The following is a 20162-nucleotide window of genomic DNA, read 5'->3' on the forward strand; positions in this document are numbered from 1 at the left end:
GGAAAACAGGATGATTCAATATTAGGAATACCATTAATATCATTCACCATATTGACAAATCATTGGAGAAAAATTGCATGAAGATTATTACATAGATGTTGAAAAGGTATTTGAAAAAGTTGAAAAATCCATGCCTGATTTAAAAAGAAAATCCCTTAACAATTCGAAGGGAAGGATGAACCCTTAAAATACAATTACATACCGCACCCCCCAAACACACTTACATATATATACCTCAAGCTGAAAAGCCAACTTGTAAGAATAAAATAATACAAGACTTCTCATTAAAGTCAGGACAAAAGAAGGATATCCACTACTATCACTTTTTAAAAAATAAATTTATTTTTATTTATTATTTATTTACTTTGGCTGCACTGGGTCTTTGTTGTGGCACATGGGCTTCTCTAGTTGCAGTGCACAGGCTTAGCTGTGGTATGTGGGACCTTATTTCCCTGACCAGGGATCGAACCTGGGCTCCTGGCATTGGGAGCGTGGAGTCTTAACCACTGGACCACCAGGGAAGTCCCTACCATCACTTTTATTTGTAATTGTTCCAGAGGCTGTTACCAATGTAATTAAACAAACAAAGATATGAAGATTGAAAAAGTGATGTAATTATTATTTACAAGTGATGTGATCAATTATATCTTATAAAACCTACAAAATTCAAGTAAAAAATTGTAGCACAAAGAGAATTCAGTAATGCATCTAGGTACAAATTTCACATACAAAAAGCAATAGCCTTGGGACTTCCCTGGTGGTGCAGTGGTTAAATCCACCTGTCAATGCAGGGGACATGGGTTCGATCCCTTGTCCAAGAAGATCCCACATATCGCAGAGCAGCTAAGCCTGTGCACCACAACTACTGAGCCTGTGCTCTGGAACCCAAGAGCCACAACTATTGAGCCCACATGCCACAACTACTGAAGCCCTCATGCCTAGAGCCCGTGCTCCACAGCAAGAGAAGCCACCACACTGAGAAGCCTGTGCACCACAACGAAGACTAGCCCCCCTCACCATAACTAGAGAAAGTCCATGTGCAGCAACAAAGATCCAACAAGCTAATAAATTAATTAATTAATTAAAAAAAAAGTTTGAACCATGATCCAGATAAAGTCTAAAAAAAAATCAATAGCCTTACTAGATATAAAAAAGATTGGTTTGAAAATATAATGGAAGACTTACATTTTGACTCAACAATCCCCAGTTCTGGGAATTTATCTTACCAACATAGTCATGCATTCATTCATTCATTTATTCAGCTATTCATTTATTCTGCAATTATTGCTGAATGCTTATTTATTCAGTATCAGATACCTTTGTGAGTGCCAAGAAGACAGGTAAATGAACAAACTGACAAAAGCAAAACAAAACAAACAAAAACAACAACAAAAAACCCTTACAATCTGGTGGTAGGAAACAGATAATAAACAATTTTTAAAGTAAATGATACAGTGTGTTAGAAGATGATGATTGCTCTCAGGATAGGGAGATTGGGAGTGTTGGGTGGTCAGGATGGGCCTCCTGGAGTAGGAAGGAGGTGAGGGGGTGAGCCATGTGAATACGGCCGGGGGGCAGACACAAAGTCCCTGTGGTGGGATTAAGCCTGGTCTCTGCACACAGAATGAGTCATGTGTGTAACAGAAAAAATTCAAAGACTAAGTATTCATCTATAGGGAATCAGTTAAGAAAAGGTACATCTATCAATGGAATACTATGCAGTTATACAAAAGACTAAGGAAGCTCTCTATGATGTGAGATGGGAAGATCTCCAGGATATATTGTTTAGTGGAAAAAACCAAGGACCAGAATAGATTATATGGTATGCTAGCTTTGTGTACCCAAAGGAGGTAAATCAATATTAAAAAGATGTCAATTCTTTCTCAATTTATTTACACATTTAATATGGGCTCCCCCAAAAGAAACAGAAGTTAGTTTTTAAGAGCTAAGAAAATTCTTAAAAAGGAGAGTAAGCAGCAGGGCTAGCCCAACCAGATATTAAAACATATTGTAAAACTATAGTAATTAAAATACTTTTGTATGAGAATATGAGTAGAGATCATAGAATAGAATAGAATATCCAGAAACAGGCCCAAATACACACAGGAAATAATAGATCATGTAATGAATTGTCCTGGGAATGTTGAGTAACTATTCAGAAACAAATACATTTGTATCCTTCCTGCATTACTTACACTAAAATAAGCTATAAATGACTCAAAGATATAAATCTAAAATATGAAAACATAAAAGTACTGGATTAAAAAAAATTTATAATCTTACAGTGGAATGGGCTTGCTCAAGCATGACTCAAAACTCAGAAGTCATCAACTCTGACCACAATAAACATTTAAAATTTTTCCATGGAAAAATGAACAAAATCAAAACACAACAAACCAAGCAATAATTTATCCAACACATAAAACAGACAAATTTCTGTAACATAAAGACAACTCATATATCAAAATGCAAAAAGCTAAGGTCCTATAGAAAAACAGTCCTAGGATATGAGCAGAGTTCACAGAAATGGAAATTAACATGGCTCTTAAATATATTAAAAGATGCTTAACCTCACTTAAATTAAAACTGCAGTGAGATACTATTTAGAATCGATGATTGGCAAAGATAAAAATACAGTAGTTTGATAACATATGTGGCTCATAATCTATTTTCATTAAATAGTGCTGATCTAGATTGAAACAAATTCCCCCTTCAGCTGCTAAGTCACTGAGCTACAGGGCCTGGAGGACGGGTCCTTCCGTATCTACCAGGACCACTGTGGGAGCTGCCCAGCCTCAGTCCTCTGAGGCCCAGGCAAAGATGCTCATCCCACTGTGTCTGTTATTCCCGGTCACTGCCCAAAATATCACCTCTTTTGGCCATCTCTTGTCTCCACACAGCTCTGTAATTCCCCTCTTGTTTTAACCACCCTTTGCTCTCCACCTTCTGAAAACTTTTTCCTTGGCTCTTTGGAAAGCTGATTCTTGGTCAAGAAATCGCCTACACCCTCATTCTTCTCCCAGCACAGCCTAGGGTTTACTCTGGGGCCCAGCAGGTAAGGAAAATGCGTGAAGTGTGAAGGTCGAGGGGTGAATGTCTGTGCCCGCACTGTGTGGTAAGAACTGGGCAAGCTGTTCTCTGGTTTCTGTGCCCTGACCCAGCTCCAGGCTGACTGTCAGCATGGGGGAAAGTGGACTCAATAGGGCCAGACCTTCACATGGTTCAAGAGAGACCAGAAACACTCATATACCGCTGGCAGGAATGTAAAATGGTACAGCTCTGCGGAAACAGTTTGGCTGTTCCTTAGAAAGTTAGACATAGTGTTACCATATGACACAGCAATTCCACTCCTAGGTATATACCCGAGAGAACAGAAATGGGTCACACAAAGACTTGAACATGAATGTTCATAGCAGCAACATTATGTCCAAATAGTGGAAACAACCTGAAAGTCCATCAAGGGATGAATGTATGAACAACATGTGGTCTATTCATACAATGGAATATCATTCAGTCACAAGGACGCATGAAGTACACGTGCTACAATATGGATGAATCCTGAAAACATGCTAAGTGAAAGAAGCCAGACACAAAAGGCCACTAATTGTATGATTCTGCTCACATGAAATGTTCAGAATCGGTAAGTCCATAGAGACGGAAAGTAGATGAGTGGTTGCCAGGGGCTGGGGGAGAAGGGAAAACCAGAGTGAGTGCTAATGGCACATAGATGATGACCATGTTCCAGAAGCAGATAGTGATGCTGATCATACACCTTGACAGACATACTGAAAACCACTGCATTGTACACATGAACATGCTGAAACAACTAAATAGAAAGAGGCCAGCAATCTGGATCTTTGTGAGAGACCTGACATTTTTCACATTGACAATTTTTTTTATAAATAAAGTTATTTATTTATTTATTTATTTATTTATTTATTGGCCAACTTGGGTCTTCGTTGCTACACACAGACTTTCTCTAGGTGTGGCAAATGGGGCCTACTCTTCATTGTGGTGTGCGGGCTCCTCATTTTGGTGGCTTTTCTTGTTTCAGAGCTGGGCTTTAGGTGCATGGGCTTCAGCAATTGCAGCACATGGGCTCAATAGTCGTGACTCACAGGCTCTAGAGCACAGGCTCAATAGTTGTGGCACACGGGCTTAGTTGCTCCATGGTACGTGGGATCTTCCACTGTGTGGGCTCAAACCCGTATCCCCTGCATTGGCAAGTGGAAGTCCCCACATTGACTTAATTTTTGAGCAAGCAAAGCAAACTAGAGTTTGGCCTGTAGGCCACCAGTTTGGAACCTCTGAACAGAAATCACACGCTCCTCTGAAGTCACCCCTTCCCAGCATCCTTCTGTCACTCAGCAGTCCCCATCCCCACTCCTGGCTCCTCTCGCACCTGTCCCAATGCTTCTTCCAGACCATCATCCTTTCCTGCCTCCTCTGAAGTCCTTGCCTCTCAGCTGTGCTCATTCACTGACAGCTCACTTTCTATCTTCCTCTTCCCACCAGTCCCTCCTTTGTTCTTTTTTTTTTTAATATTTATTTATTTATTTAGGTTGCACTGGTCTTAGTTGTGGCACACGGGACCTTCATTGCCGTGTGCAGCATCTTTGTTGTGACATGCAGGGTCTTTAGTTGCACATGTGGGATCTTTAGTTGCACACGCGGTATCTTTAGTTGGGGCTTGTGGGATCTAGTTTCCTGACCAGGGATCGAACACAGCCTCCTGCATTGGGAGCGTGGAGTCTTAGCCACCGGACCACCAGGGAAGTCCCCTTCCTTTGTTCTGCTGTCTTCGTATCCACATATGAGCCCCTACTTTCCAGCTGTTTATTAGTTGCTTGAACGTCTTGTTCTTTGGCCTCAGGCCCATCTTTGACTCCACTCCTGTCCTCCCTTCCTTCCCCTCCCTCTCGGATTCCACAGTTTCCCACCTTGGCTACTCTCTTGACAACACCCTGACTTCTCTCGACCTGCCTCTCTGTTGTAATTGCCTGGAACCCCCAACCTGCGGTCAATCTGATTGCCCTTCCTCTCCCAGGGAGCACCTGGGCCCTGAGCTCTGCTGGAGGAAATCATGGCACCATAGAGTCCAGTGACATCAATTCATGGATGGAGACTGTAACTGGGTCCTCATCAGCTCAACCTGCCACCCTCCACAGTGGCTATGTAAAACCCTCACCACTGGACTTCCCTGGTGGCGCACGGGCTAAGAATCTGCCTGCCAATGCAGGGGACACGGGTTCAAGCCCACGTCGTGGAAGATCCCACATGCTGTGGAGCAACTGAGCCCGTGTGCCACAACTACTGAAGCCCAAGTGCCTAGAGCCTGTGCTCTGCAACAAGAGAAGCCACACAATGAGAAGCCCACACACCACAACAAAGAGTAGACCCCGCTCTCCACAACTAGAGAAAGCCCACGCGCAGCAACGAAGAACCAACGCAGCCAAAAACAAAACAACCCTCGCCACTCTCCCCAAACCTCTGACCTCACCTTCTATCCCACACAGAAGCTGGAGGTCTGCAGACAGGAAATCTCCCATCATCCTGCCACCTGATTGCAACCACCTTCGCCTCCTGAAGGGAAGACGTGTCTGAATGTCTGTCTCCCCAAACTCATATGTTAAATCCTAACACCTAATGTGATGGTATTAGGAGGCGAGGTCTTTGAGGGGTGATTAGGTCACAAGGGCAGAGACCCATGAATGGGATTCATGCCGTAGACACGAGGCTGCAGACGGATCCATCCTTAGCCCTTCTGTCACGTGAGGCAGCACCAGACACCAGATCTGCTGTTGAACTTCCAGCCTCCAGAAGTGTGAGAAATAAATGTTGTGTGTAAACAACTCAGTCTATGGTATTTTACTGTAGCTGCCTGGACGCCTAAGACGCCATCTAAGGCCAGTCCCCCCTCACCGTACGAATGCCACACCCCAAGTCCCACCTTCTTCTCCTAGATGCCCTCTCAGGCTTCTGTGAGCTCTCTGACTCTTTGCCAAGAGCAAACCAAACCCCTCATGTCTCTTCCTCTCTCCCTCCACCGTGTGTCTTTTTCTAGCAACTAACCTCTTCCCTTTCTAAGCTGACTCTTCTTGAAGGAATTGTCTGCACTGGCGGCTTCAGTTTCCGCGTACACCCCTCGAGCCTCCAGCAACCTGGCTTCTACTCCCAGTTCCACTGCACCCTTTGCTGCAGGGCCCCACCCATCTCCTCATTGCTCAATCTAACGGTGCTTCTCAGTCCTGAGCTCACTGGGCTTCTCCTGAGCAGCAGCAGCTAACCGCCTGTGGGCCTGCCCTGTGGCCGGCGATGTGGCAGGTGATGTGGCAGAGGGGCCTGGGGGAACTCACACGCGTGAGTTTAATTTAATCTGGAGGGTCAGAGAGGGCACCCTGGAGGACGTGGCATTGGAGCAGAGCCTGAAAAGATGAGTTAACACTGGTCAAGCAGAGAAGGGGCTCAAAGTCTTTGTAAAAAGTGGAAGGAACGCCCCCAGTTTGTGAAACTGCTAGCGGTTCAATATTCCTGAAGTTGAACTGAGAGACTGGCTATGAAGACTCTGAAGGTCATGTAAAGGGTTTGCTGTTTGGATTTTATTCTGGAAGCAGTGGGAAGCTGCTGAATGGCCTAAAGGAGAGATCGGCGAATTTTTTACGTAAAGGGTCACATTGTAGGTATTTCAGGCTCTTGCAACGTCTCAACTCTGCAGTGTCACACGAAGGAAGCCATAGATAAGACATAGAGAATGCGCTCATGTATGTATGTAAAGATTAAAACTTTATTTAGGGACTTCCCTGGTGGCGCAGTGGTTAAGAATCCGCCTACCAATGCAGGGGACACGGATTCAATCCCTGCTCCAGGAAGATCCCACATGCCATGGAGCAACTAAGCCCATGAGCCACAACTATTGAGCCCATGTGCCACAACTACTAAAGACTGTGTGCCTAGAGCCCGTGCTCCGGAGTGAGAAGCCAGCGCAATGAGAAGCCCCCACTAGCTGCAACTAGACAAAGCACGCTACAACTAGACAAAGCGCGCAGCAATGAAGGCCCAATGCAGCCAATAAATTAATTAAGAAAAAAACCCTTTATTTATGGACACGGAAACTCAGATTTCATATAATTTTCATATGTCATGAAAAACTATTCCTTTGAGTTTTTTCCAACCACTTAAAAATGTAAAAACCATTCTTACCTCCCAGGCTATACAAAAACAGGTGGAAGGTTGGATTTGGCCCGCAGGCTGAAGTTTGCCAACCCTGCAAACCCTGCAGCAATATAATTAGAACTGGGCTTTATTGGTGGTCCAGTGGTTAGGACTCCGCACTTGCTCTGCTGTGGGCGCGGGTTCGATTCGACCCCTGGTTTGGGAGCTAGGATCTCCAAGCCAAAAGAAAAAAGAAAAAAGAAAGAAAGAAAAAAACTGGATTTTAGAATGATGGGGCAGAGTGGGAGTGAGTAAGCTGAAAAGACTGGTCAGAAAGCCATCTGCAAGAAAGGATAAACAAGCAGGTAGGTGGCAATGAGGATGGAGATAAGTGGGTGGATTAGGGAGCCTCTGTGCACAGACAGAGCTTAGAAAGCTCCCCCACTGAGACTTCCCTGGTGGCATAGTGGTTAAGAATCCACCTGTCAATGCAGGGGACACGGGTTTGATCCCTGGTCCATGGAGATCCCACATGCCTTGGAGCAACTAAGCCTGTGCGCCACAACTACTGAGCCTCCGCTTTAGAGCCCACAAGTCACAACTACTGAGTCTGCACGCCACAACTACTGAAGCCCTCGGGCCTAGAGCCTGTGCTCTGCAACAAGAGAAGCCACCACAACGAGAAGCCTGCACACCACAATGAAGAGGAGCCCCTGCTCACCACAACTAGAGAAAGCCTGTGTGCAGCAACAGAGACCCAGTGCAGCCAAAATAAATAAAAAAAAAATCAAAAACAAGAACGCTCCCCAACTTCAGCCCACTCAGAGAGAGATTAAATAGGCGTGGCGTCTCTCCTCACCTCAGCCTCCCCTCACCCCCACCCGCACACCCGGAACGAAGCAAAATCCCTGAAAGCTAGGGTATTGGGCGTAGGTGTCACCACTGACTCCACAAAGCAGAATAATCCCAAGCTAGTTCTGGATAGATCCTCCCCAGAACACATGCTGGGGGCTTCCCATGACCACGAGCCCTCTAAGTGTCCAGTGAGTGCTCACGTGTGTCGTTCACATGGATACTTCGTCTGGATCTAGCGAGGCTTCAAGGCAGAAGGACATCACCAGCCGGGCGACGTGCAGGGAGGCTGTCCTCAATGGCAAGATGCACAGCTCAGTCTTCCTGGATGAAGGTGACAGGTGGCCTGCTGTGCCCACTCCCACTGGGGGTGTGTCCAACAGTCCCAGGAGTTGTTTGGCTTCCTGTGGAATGCGGGCTTCCAGAGAGGATTCTAACTCATGCTCTTCTCCTGGGTCGGGAGGGCTTCACCAAACTCCTCCCAACTCTAACCCCAGATATAATCTCCTTCTCCCAACACAGGTGAAGCCTAACCCTTTATCTCTTCTCTTTCCAAGCTACTGTTGATGAATAAATACCATGTCATTCCCCATCAAAGGGACTGCCTCGCTTGTCTCAAAACCCAGCTGGTGAAAATCAAAGCTCTGGCTCTTGGCCTCAGCACTTCCCCTGGCAGTCTGGGTGGGCCACCCTCAGAACCCCTTGCCCTCGACACCCTCCCCATTTCTTCTTCGTTGTTTTGTTTGTTTGGTCACATGGCATGTGGGATCTTCGTTCCCTGACCACTGGACCGCCAGGGAAGTCCCACCCTCCCCTCTTCATCCAGACAAAATGCCTACAGAATCAGTGCTGAGGGACTTCCCTGGTGGTCCCGTGGATAAGACTCCACAGTCCCAACGCAGGGGACCCAGGTTCGATCGCTGGTAGGGGAACTAGAGTCAGCATGCCGCAACTAAAACCTGGTGCAGCCAAAATAAATCAAATAAATAATAAATACATATTAAAACAAAAGCAAAACAATGCTGAGAAGGGGACTGTGCTTGTTACTCTTTACTGTACCTCTAAGAGACCTAGGAGAAAAATGGACCAGCATTTGGGAGGGGGTGGTTGCTGAGCAGCGCGGAGGCCCTACTTGAGGGTTTTTTTTTTTTTAATTAATTAATTAATTTATTTATTGGCTGCATTGGGTCTTCGTTGCTGCACACGGGCTTTCTCTAGTTGCTGCGAGACGGGGCTACTCTTCATTGTGGTGCGCAGGCTCCTCACTGTAGTGGCTTCTCTTCTTGTGGAACACGGGCCCTAGGCACGCGGGCTTCAGTAGTTGCAGCACATGGGCTCAATAGTTGTGGTGTGTGGGCTTAGTTGCTCCGTGGCATGTGGGATCGTCCCAGAGCAGGGCTCGAACCCGTGTCCCCTGCGTTGGCAGGTGGATTCTTAACCACTGAGCCACCAAGGAAGTCCCCTGCTTGAGTTTTGTGTAATAAAGTCACAGTGAGAATACTTAGCACGGCTGGGTGGTTAGCAGGTACACTCGGCGGTTCAGCAAGGAATGGATTGAAATGATGGACCATGGAGCCAATCTGAGTAATGACGGACATGAAGATGGGAAAGGTGGTGATGACCAGTTAAAAGATGGAGGGTCAGTGGCTCAGGGGTCCCAAACATGAGGGAGCATTGTCATATCAGGGGACTAAAAAGGAGGAAATATAGTTGGAGGTAGAAGTCCCAGACTAGGGTGTTTGACGTGGGAGGTCTGAAAATGGTGCTGTTTTTGTATGTGACAAGGTCCAGGGCATGACAAGGTCAGCAGTGGCCAAAGAACAGATCCTTGGCAGCATGGAAATCAAGGAACTGAGAGCCTGGGGATTGGATGGCTTGTCTACATGCATGCAGGATTCGTGAAAAAGGAAGGCGGGAAGGAGTAGAGGTGGAGAGAGAGAGACAGGCAGGGAGCCCACGGGAGGAGGTAGAGCACCTGAGAGGAAGGCAGGTGACTTGCAAGCAGGGACATCATCTAAGCGCCTGTGCGCCAAAGGTGTGTGATGAAGGAGAGAGGGACAATGGTGACAAAGAGGCAATAGGAGTATGGAGGAGCATCATCCCACCTCCAGTCCTCTGGTACATGGAGCTTGGAGGAAAAAACAGCCTCCATTTAAGGACTGAGAGGAAGCAGTGTCCTCAGGGGAGAGTCAGGCTAGCAGAGAAGAGGTTGGAGATGGACAGGGTTTTGCCGACGGCAGGCTGTGGGTCCCGAGGCATGGTGAGAACATTTGGCAGCTCGGAAGAGTGTGAGACTGGGGCACGGTAGGGGATGCTCAGAGTCATATGAGGTTGGGGGTCCAGGTGATGAGGGGTGACCTGGGAGACGTGGCTTTGGGCAGCGTGGAGTGTGATGGGCCCTAGTCCTCTGCATGCTCCTCGGACCACTTCTCTGTTGAAATTCCCTCCATAGATGCTCTAACCCAATCCTGTGCTTGGAAGACTGTCTGACAATGAAGCCCCAATTATATCTTCACCTCCAGCCTCTCTGTAGAGCTCCTGGCCTGCACGTGTAATTGTCTGCTGGACTCCTCCACTCAGGTATGTAAAAGATCCTTCAGAATGGAAAGGGTGAACCCACAAATCCTCTCTTCCCCCAGTAAATGGCATTAGCATTCACCCCGTTGCTGAAGACAAAAGCCTAGAACTCACCCTGGAAACCTCTATTTGCTTTATCCTCCTCTATCCAACCCATCACTAAGTGCTAAAAGAACTAGCTTCAAAATCCACCCAGTGCCCAGCATTGCTTATGGCCTTCACTGCTGCTGTCCTGATCCCAGCTGCAGTCACTCTTACCTGGTCCCGGTGGTACAGCTTCCTGCCCATCTTCCCGCTGCCACATCTGCCCCTGTACAGTCTATTTTCATGGAGCAGCAAGAGTGAATTTTCTAAAACATACATCAGAGTAAGTGGCTCCCCTCCTTTGATTTCCCAAACCCCCTGGGATAGAATTCCAAATCCACGACTGCAGTCCTGCGGGATCTGGCCACTCTCTGCCTTCACTGCCCACCAGGCTCACCCTTGCTGGCGCCACCCCAGCCTCTCCGGCCTCCTTGTTCCGCTCAGACACTCACATCCATCCTCAACTCGGGCCTTTGCCTGGACAGCTCATCTTTGCCTTCAGAGCTCTGCTCCCAAGCCACTTCTCTGAGAGGCCCTCCCTGATCTTCCTGCCCCAAACAGCCCTCCCTCCACCCTGCCCCTTTCTGCTTTGTTTTCCTTCACATACATCAGTACATTTAATGTAAATCAATACTCTGCTTATTTGTTCATTTGATGATTTTCTCTCTCCGCTGGAATGGGTTCTTGGAGGTACACGCAAAACTCCATCTTTGCCACTGCTGTATCGCCAGCTTCAAACTGCTCCCAGCTCATCGTAGAGGCTCAATAAGTATTTGCTGAATAAATAGATACACTAAGGAAGGCTCTTTTACCTGATATGGGCTTCAAGTACTCATTTTGAAAACCAGAAGCTGGATATTGGCAGTTGAACTGCATGCATTCCTGCCATAGTAATTCTAATTCTCCCCCAAGGTAATCCATCCTCTGCGTTAAGCAGAGGAGAAAGCATGTGTTTCTCAGCATAATAACAAATGTGTCCTTTTCCTAAAGGGCAGGGGCAACTTTCTGCCTTCCATGGCATTAGCCGCTGTAGTCTCTGAAAAGAAGGAGGAGGCTTGGAGCACCGACCTCCACTCCTACTGGTGGATTGCATTTCAGAGTCCAGGGGGTGGCTGCACCTCAGTGTTCATCTGGCTGAACCCTGGTGGGAAATGGGGGCACTCGAACTTGAGGGAGAAGAAAGGTCATTCTTGTTTGAGAAAATTAATATGGTAGCTTAAGTTCGAGTGGGGATGGAGGTTTTCAAGAGAGAAGGAACCACATGTGAAAAGGCCTCCAGGACGTACGGAGCCAAGAAGACTTGCTCTGAAGTTTGATGTCGCTGGGGAGCTGTGGAAAACACCATGAGGGAGAAGGGGCTCCAGCCAGACCAGGCCAGACCTTGTGGGCCGCAAGAAGAATTTTGGTCTTGGTTCTCAGTGCAAGAAGCAGCCCTCGCAAGAAGATGTGATAAGATCAGTCTGGGTTAAAAAAGATCCTGATGGAATGGATTGGAGGGGGTGCAGGGCAGAGGCAGGGAAACCAGGGCAGCCATTGGCAAATGTCTAAGTGAGAGATGATGGTGCCTTAGACCAGTGGGGAAGATGGAGAGAGATGCATAGATTTGACAAGTATTTAAGAAGTTAAGTTGATGGAGCTTGGCGATAAGTCAGATATAGATGAGGGAGAAGGGAGATCAAAGAAGATGCCCATGGGGAGTTCCCTGGTGGTCTAGTGGTTAGGATCCTGGGCTTTCACTGCCATGGCCCAGGTTCAATCCCTGGTCAGGGAACTGAGATCCTGTAAGCTGCTTGGTGTGGCCAAAAAAAAAAGAGAGAGTGAGAGAAAGACATCCATGTTTCTTACCGGAGCCTAAATGATGTGGTACTGTTTATGAGATGGGGAAGACTTCACAGGAGGAGGCATAGGAAGAAGGACAGATGCTGAACCAGAAAGCAGGAGAGAAATCTGGGGAGTTGGGCATCACAGAAGTCAAGGCAAAAAAAAAAAAAAAAAAAAAGAAGTCAAGGCAGATACCAAAACTGAAGTTACAGAACGTGTGATGGGCTGAGAGCAAACCTTTGCCACATGTATAACAGATTCATCTTGGAAAATATAGAGGATCTTGAAAGAAACAGGAATGACAAACAACCCAATAGAAAACTGGAAAACTGACATGAAAGGGCAATTTGTAGAAGAAAGGATCCAGATTTCCAGTAAATATATGAAAAGGTGTTCAATGTCCCTAGAATTAGAGGAATGTAAATATTATGGGTTGAATTGTGTCCCCACCCCCCAATATATTGAAGTCCTAACCTCCAGTACCTCAGAATGTGAACTTATTTGGAAATAAGGTTGTAATTAGTTAGGATGAGGTCATACTGGAGTGGGTTGGGCCCCTAATACAATATGACTAGTGGCCTCCTTATAAGAAGAGGGCCGGACTACCCTGGTGGTGCAGTGGTTGAGAATCCACCTGCCAATGCAGGGGACATGGGTTCGATCCCTGATCCAGGAAGATCCCACATGCCGTGGAGAAACTAAGCCCATGCGCCATAACTACTGAATCCCACACATTGCAACTACTGAAGCCCGCCTGTTCTAGGGCCAGCATGCCACAACTACTAGGCCCGAGTGCTGCAACTACTGAAGCCTGTGTGCCTAGAGCCCATGCTCTGCAACAAGAGATGCCACCACAATGAGAAACCTGCGCATCTAAGAGTAGCCTCCACTCACCACAGCTAGAGAAAGCCCGCACAGAGCAATGAAGGCCCAAAGCAGCCAACAACAAAAAAAAAAGGAAAGAGAAAGAAAGAAAGAAAGAAAGAAAGAAAGAAAGAAAGAAAGAAAGAAAGAAAGAAAGAAAGAAGAAAGAAAGAAAGAAAGAAAGAAAGAAAGAAAGAAAGAAAGAAAGAAAGAAAGAAAGAAAAAGAAAGAGAGAAAGAAAGAGAGAAAGAGAGAAAGAAAGAGAGAGAGAAAAAAAGAGGGCCATGTGACAACAGAGACCCAGGGAGAATGCCCTGTGGGGACAGAGAATCAGAGTGATACACCGAAGACTGACAACCACCACCAGAAGTTAGGAAGAGGCCAGGAAGAAGCATGCCCTACAGGTTTCAGAGGGAACACCACCCTGCTGACACCTTGATTTCAGACTTCTCAGCTCCTGAACTATGAGACAATACATTTCTCAGTTTTTTTAAGCCACTAGGTTTCTGGTACTTGGTTACAACAGCCCTAGAAACTAATACAGTAAATTAAAATAACATTGAAATGCTTTCTTATTTTTCCCATCAGCTTGGAAAAACAAAAACAAAAATGATAACATCCAGTGCCGGCAAGGACATGAGACAGTTCCTCCCACAACTGCCGGTTGGAGTGGAATTTATAATTGGAGGGCATTTGGCAACAAACCATCAAAATGAAAAAGCCCATGACCTAGAATTTAGCAATTCCTATTCTTTCTGTCTGTCCTGGAGAAATATACATGTTCACAAAAGGGTCATGTATAAGAATGTTCTTTGCAGGAATTCCCTGGCAGTCCAGTGGTTAGGACTCTGCGTGTTTTCACTACCAGGAGCTTAGGTTCAATCCCTGATTGGGGAACTAAGATTCCGTAAGCCATATGGCCAAAAAAAAAAAAAAAAAAAAATTCTTTGCGATACTGTCGTAATGGCACATCCATCCTGTCCACTGGTAGACAATACTTATAAAACTTGTCTCTTCCCAGGGAGGATACACTAAGTTAATGAAGCTGAAGCTTCAGTGTCCCTCACTTGCCTGGGAGAGAATCTAGCAATTTCTCAATGTAACTTTGTAATATTCTTCCTTAAAGAGGTTCCGCCAAATGCATAAGCTTCAGGACCCAAAAAACTTGAACCTGCCCCATCATATTATATGATGCATGGCGACAGTTAAAAAGAGATGAGGCAGACAACTAGAAAGTGGAGGGTTTCACCATGTGCAGGTCTGAATTCTTACAGAGAAGGACTGAAAGTGATGAGTTGGTTTGCCATTTGGAAGTTCCTGGTGACCTGGGTGGGCAATTTCAGTGCAGTAGTGGGTAAGAAATGGCTGACTGCTGGGAGGGAGGGTGACAAAGTGGGGGCCATGAAAGTGGACAGTCCTTTCAAGAAATCTGGCTGAGAGGAGAGATGAGCTACACTAGGAAGTCTCATGAGAGAGGAAGAGGCTTGAGACACTGTGTTGAGGAAGAAGAGCCAGGTAGTGCTGAACATTGAGGCTGAGTTACAGCAATTCTGAAACCATTTGTCATGTGGTTGCTTAGCCTGCAAACACTCTTCCAATTTGGGGCATTATCTCAAGCCCCCATCTCCTATTACAGAAGCAGAAATGGATCAGACATCACCCCTTCCACCCACCCAGAGTAGCTAGCCAAATTTTTCTGAAATATTTGATTTCTACTACCACTTGCTTCAATTAGAACTTCATAAAAATTGGTATTTGATCAGACAGTTTTGTTTGGCACGCTTGCACAGACTTATTTTTGTTGTGGGTTTAATACTAACCCCTATCTTGTGCTCTGCCATCCAGGAATCCAGAGTCCTGAAAGTCTGAGGCTTCCTGGGAAAATCCCTTTCCATCATGAGATAATCCACCAAATAGGAAGATTCTCATAACACTCAACACTTTGAGATTTTGTTCCCTATGTAAGAGGTAAAATGACTGAGACTTTATGCAAGTCCAAGCTTGTCTTTGTTTTTTAAAATTAATTAATTAATTAATTAATTCATTGGCTGCATTGGGTCTTTGTTGCTGCGCCCGGGCTTTCTGCAGTTGTGGTGAGCGGGGGCTACTCTTCACTCTGGTGAGTTGGCTTGTCGTTGCGGTGGCCTCTCTTGTTGCAGAGAACAGGCTCTAGGCACATGGGCTTCAGTAGTTGCGGCACGTGGGTTTAATAGTTGTGGCTCACAGGCTCTAGAGCACAGGGTCAGTGGTTGTGGAGCACGGGCCTAGCTGCTCCACAGCATGCGGGATCTTCCCGGACCAGGTCTTGAACCCATGTCCCGTGAACTGACAGGCGGCTTCCCAACCACTGTGCCACCAGGGAAGCCCCCAAGTTTGTCTTTGACTAACAGTGTGCCCTTAGGCAAGACTCTTAAACGCTCTGAGCCCCAATATCCTCATTTGTAAAGGGGGATAATTGTACTGCTACTGGTGAGCAATCTGGGAGACCTGGGATTGAAGAAAGAGTCAGAAATGGTTCTTGTGAACAAACTGTTATGTTTTATTCCTTGGACCTCAGAAATGGGGACTGAGGGAAGATCAGGGCCTGTGGCCAGGGCAGCCAGCTTTGGAGGCCAGTGCCTGTTGAGCTGGGTGAGTATGAAGAGCCCTGCCCAGTCAAGGGGTGACTCCACCTGCCACCCAAGCTTCTCTGGAGGACAGGTTAAATGCGAATCTTACACAGAGACTTGGGCAGCAGAGAGACACAGAAATCCAGAGATGCGCAGAGATTAAAGCTGAAAGTAAATGTGCTACAGTGGAAGCTTTGAGCACGCTGGACTCATCAAGTAGTAAAGGCAGAGAGACGGTTGATGGTGGTAGTTGCAGAAGCTGTTGGTGCCCTGCCCCACACCCCCTCCGTCCTTCTTACTTTAGCTGCAGGTGCAGGAGATGCTTCTCTGCGTGCACTTTTTACCTCCAGTCCTCTCAGTGCTCTGCTTCTCAGTCCTCAGCCTGAGGGTTTTTTCCTGGAGCTGTGGGGACTTGCTCAGCCCTTGGTGCTGGGCGGCTCAGAAGGGCCCCAGATTTGAAACCTCTAGGGCAGTGGGAGTCGATGGACAAATCCTCCAGGAACACAGTGCTGGGGTGAGCTCTGAGAGGCTCCTCCCAGTGAGACTGAGCCCTGGCTGCCCACAGAGGCTTTCCTTACTTCCTTCTCCCTTTCACTTTCTGTCTTACTTGCCCTTTGCCTTGCTGTGCTTCTGGGAATCTCTCCAAAATAAGCTATCAAGTTCTTGTCTCAGGGTCTTCTTTGGGGGAATGTGAATTTAGACAGTAGAACTGGAAGAGAGAAGCAGAAACAGAAGATCTACTTCAGGTGCTGAGAAACAGTGGACACTTGCTCGGAAACAACCAGATGAGGGCCTGTTGAGACATTCCGGTCTTCCCAGGCTGACTGTGCAGGTGAGGCTGATTTCCATTAGACAGACTTCGCAGTGTGTCTGAAGGAACCTGAGTGAGTCTCCGGTTCTTCCAGCCTGAAGGCACCTAACCAGCCTTCCCCTAAGTATTGTTGCCATTTGTTAAGCACCTACTATGTGCCAGTCTCTGCATCAGGCACTTCTCTTGCATTATGTCTCATTCTCATGACAACTTGCAAGGGAGGTAATATCTTCTTCTAACAAACAAAGCAGTGTGGTACCGGCATGAAGACAGACATGTAGGCCAATGGATTAGAATAAAGAACCTAGAAAGAAATCTTCACATATATGGTCAAAAGATTTTTGACAAGAGTGCCAAGATCATTCAATAGGGAAAGGACTGTGTCTTCAACAAATGGTGTTGGGAAAACCAGATATTGACAAAAAAATGAAGTTGTGCCTTTACCTTATACCATGTACAAAAATTAAAGTAGATCAAAGAGCTGAATCTAAGAGCTAAAACTATAAAACTCTTAGAAAAAAAAATAAGAGCAAATATTCACGACTTTGGATTTGACAATGGTATCTTAAATACAACACACAAAGCACAGGCAACAAAATTTTTAAAAAAAAGATAAATTAGGCTCCATCAAAATTAAGAATGTTTGTGCATTAAGGGACATTATCAAGAGTGAAAAGACAGCCCACAGAATGGGAGCAAGTTTTTGCAAATCATTTATCTAATAAACATTTAATATCCAATTTTTATAAAGAACTCCTACAACCCAACACAAACAACCCAATTAAAAAATGAGTAAAGGATTTGAACAGACATTTTGCCAAAGAAGACATGTGAATAGCCAATAAGCACATGAAAATATGCTCTCCATCAGTAGTTATTAGGGACGTGTAAGTCAACACTACAATGAGATATAGCTTCACAGCCTCTAGAATAGTTATTATTTTTTTTAAATGGAAAATAATAAGTGTTGACAAGGATGTTGCTGTGGGTCAAATTGTGTCTCTCCCCTACCCCTAATTCATAGTTGAAGCTGTAGCCCCCAGTGTGGTTGTATTTGGTTATAGACTCTTGAGGAGGTAACTAAGGTTAAGTGAGGTAATAAGAGTGGGGACCTAATCCGAAGAATTGGTGTATTTTTTAAAATAAATTAATTAATTTATTTATTGGCTGTGTTGGGTCTTTGTTGCCGTGCGGGCTTTCTCTAGTTGCAGAGAGCAGGGGCTACTCTTCTTTGCTGTGCGAGAGCTTCTCATTGCAGTGGCTTCTTTTGCTGCAGAGCACAGGCAGTAGTTGTGGCACATGGGCTCAATAGTTATGGCTCGTGGGCTCTAGAGTGCAGGCTCAGTAGTTGCAGCACACAGGCTTAGTTGTTCTGAGGCATGTGGGATCTTCCCAAACCAGGGCTCAAACCTGTGTGCCCTGTATTGGCAGGCGGATTCTTAACCACTGTGCCAACAGGGAAGCCCTGGTGTCCTTTTAAGAAGAGGAAGAGAGATCAGAGTTCTCTTTCACTTTCTCTCCCTAAGTTCATGCACCAAAGAAAGGACACGGCCGGAAGGTAGTTACCTACAAGCCAGACAGAGAGGTCTCACCAGAAATTGAATTTGCCAGCACTTGGATCTTAGACTTCCCAACCTCCAGACCTGTGAGTCATACATTTCTTTTTATTTATTTTTTATAGGTTTGTAATATTAATTCATTGTGGGTTTTTTAAAAAAAACATTTATTTATTTATTTGGCTGCATCAGGTCTTAGTTGTGGTTTGTGGAATCTTTCATTGCAGTGCGAGGGCTCCTTGTTGTGGCACGCAGGCCTCTTTCCAGTTGTGGTGCGCGGGCTCCGTAGTTGTGGTGCTCGGGCTTAGTTGCTCTGCGGCATGTGTGCTCTTAGTTCCCTGACCGGGGATCAAACCCACATTCCCTGCATTGGAAGGTGGATTTTTAACCCCTGGACCACCAGGGAACTCCCTGAGTCATACATTTCTGTTGTTGAAGCTGCCCAGCCTGTGGTATTTTGTTATAGCAGCGCAAGTGGACAAAACAGATGTAGAGAAATTACAATATATTGCTAGTGGGAATGAAAATAGTGCACTGCTGTGGAAGACAATTTGGCAATTCCTCAAAAAGCTAGAATTTACCATATGATCCAGCAATTCCATTTCTAGGTATGTACCCAGAGGAATTGAAAGCAGGGTCTCAAAGAGATATTTGTACACTTCATGTTCATTGCAGCAGTAGTCACGATAGCCAAAAGATGGAAAAAAAAACAAGCATCCATCGACAGGAGAATGCACAAACACAATGTGGAGTATACATACAATGGAAGATTATTCAGCCTGAAAAGGAATGAATTCTGACACACGCTACCGTAAGGACAAACCTTTAAAACATTGTTCTAAGTGAAGTAAGTCAAACACTAAAGGACACACATTGTATGATTCCACTTACGTGAGGCTCCTGGAATAGGCAAACTCAGAGACAGAAAGTAAAACAGAGGTTACCAGGGGCAGGAGGGAGGGAGGAGTGGGGAGTTACTGTCTAATGGGTAGAGTTTCTGCTTGGGATGATGAAAGAGTTCTGGAAATAGTTGGTGATGGTATACAATATTTTGAGTGTACTTAATGCCACTGAATTGTACCCTTAAAATGGGAAATTTTAGGGGACTTCTCTGGAGGTCAGTGGTTAAGACTATGTCCTTCCAGTGCAGGGGGTGATCGTTCGATCCCTGGTCGGAGAACTAAGATCCTATATGCCGCGTGGCACAGCCAAAAAAAACAATTAAATAATAAATAAAATAAAATTCAGTGAGATTTAAACATCAGTGGTATAAACAAAGGGATAGTTGGCAAATGTAACCTCATTCTTCCTGCATCTTTGCCATGTTTCTCAACAGCTTTGGATGAATAGAGATGCCTTCTGCAGACTCTTGAGAATATAGCTCAGAAGAGTCAGAGAACATGAGTTTGTTGAAGGGGCAGAATTTTTTTTTTTCTTTAAGAAGTTTTATTGAGATACAATTGACATACAATAAACTGCATATATTTAAAGTGTACAATTTGATTTTTTTTTCTTATTAGTAATGTATATATGGCAATCCCAATCTCCCAATTCATCCCACTCCAACCCCCACCTCCACCCCCACCCCCGCTTTCCCCACTTGGTGTCCATATGTTTGTTCTCTACATCTGTGTCTCTATTTCTGGGGCAGAATCTTTAGGCAATATAGAACCAGGCCTTCTGGATTATTCTTTTATGATACTTTTTTTTAAGCTTTTTATTGGAATATAATTACTTTACACTATCATGCCAGTTTTTGCTGTATACCAAAGTGAATCAGCTATATTTATATATATATCCCCATATTTCCAGCCCTCCCTATCCCAGCCTTCTAAG

At 45.5% G+C, this 20162-nt stretch overlaps 1 non-coding gene across 1 annotated transcript; it reads right to left on the bottom strand.

Moving 5' to 3' along the window:
* Positions 1-448: 448 nt before the first annotated feature.
* On the bottom strand, positions 449-521 carry TRNAW-CCA (transfer RNA tryptophan (anticodon CCA)). Its single transcript has one exon. It is a non-coding gene; the product is annotated as a tRNA-Trp (tRNA).
* Between the last annotated feature and the right edge of the window lie 19641 nt (positions 522-20162).

Source organism: Hippopotamus amphibius, chromosome 7 (genome assembly GCF_030028045.1).
Source record: "Hippopotamus amphibius kiboko isolate mHipAmp2 chromosome 7, mHipAmp2.hap2, whole genome shotgun sequence".
Lineage (NCBI taxonomy): Eukaryota > Metazoa > Chordata > Mammalia > Artiodactyla > Hippopotamidae > Hippopotamus > Hippopotamus amphibius.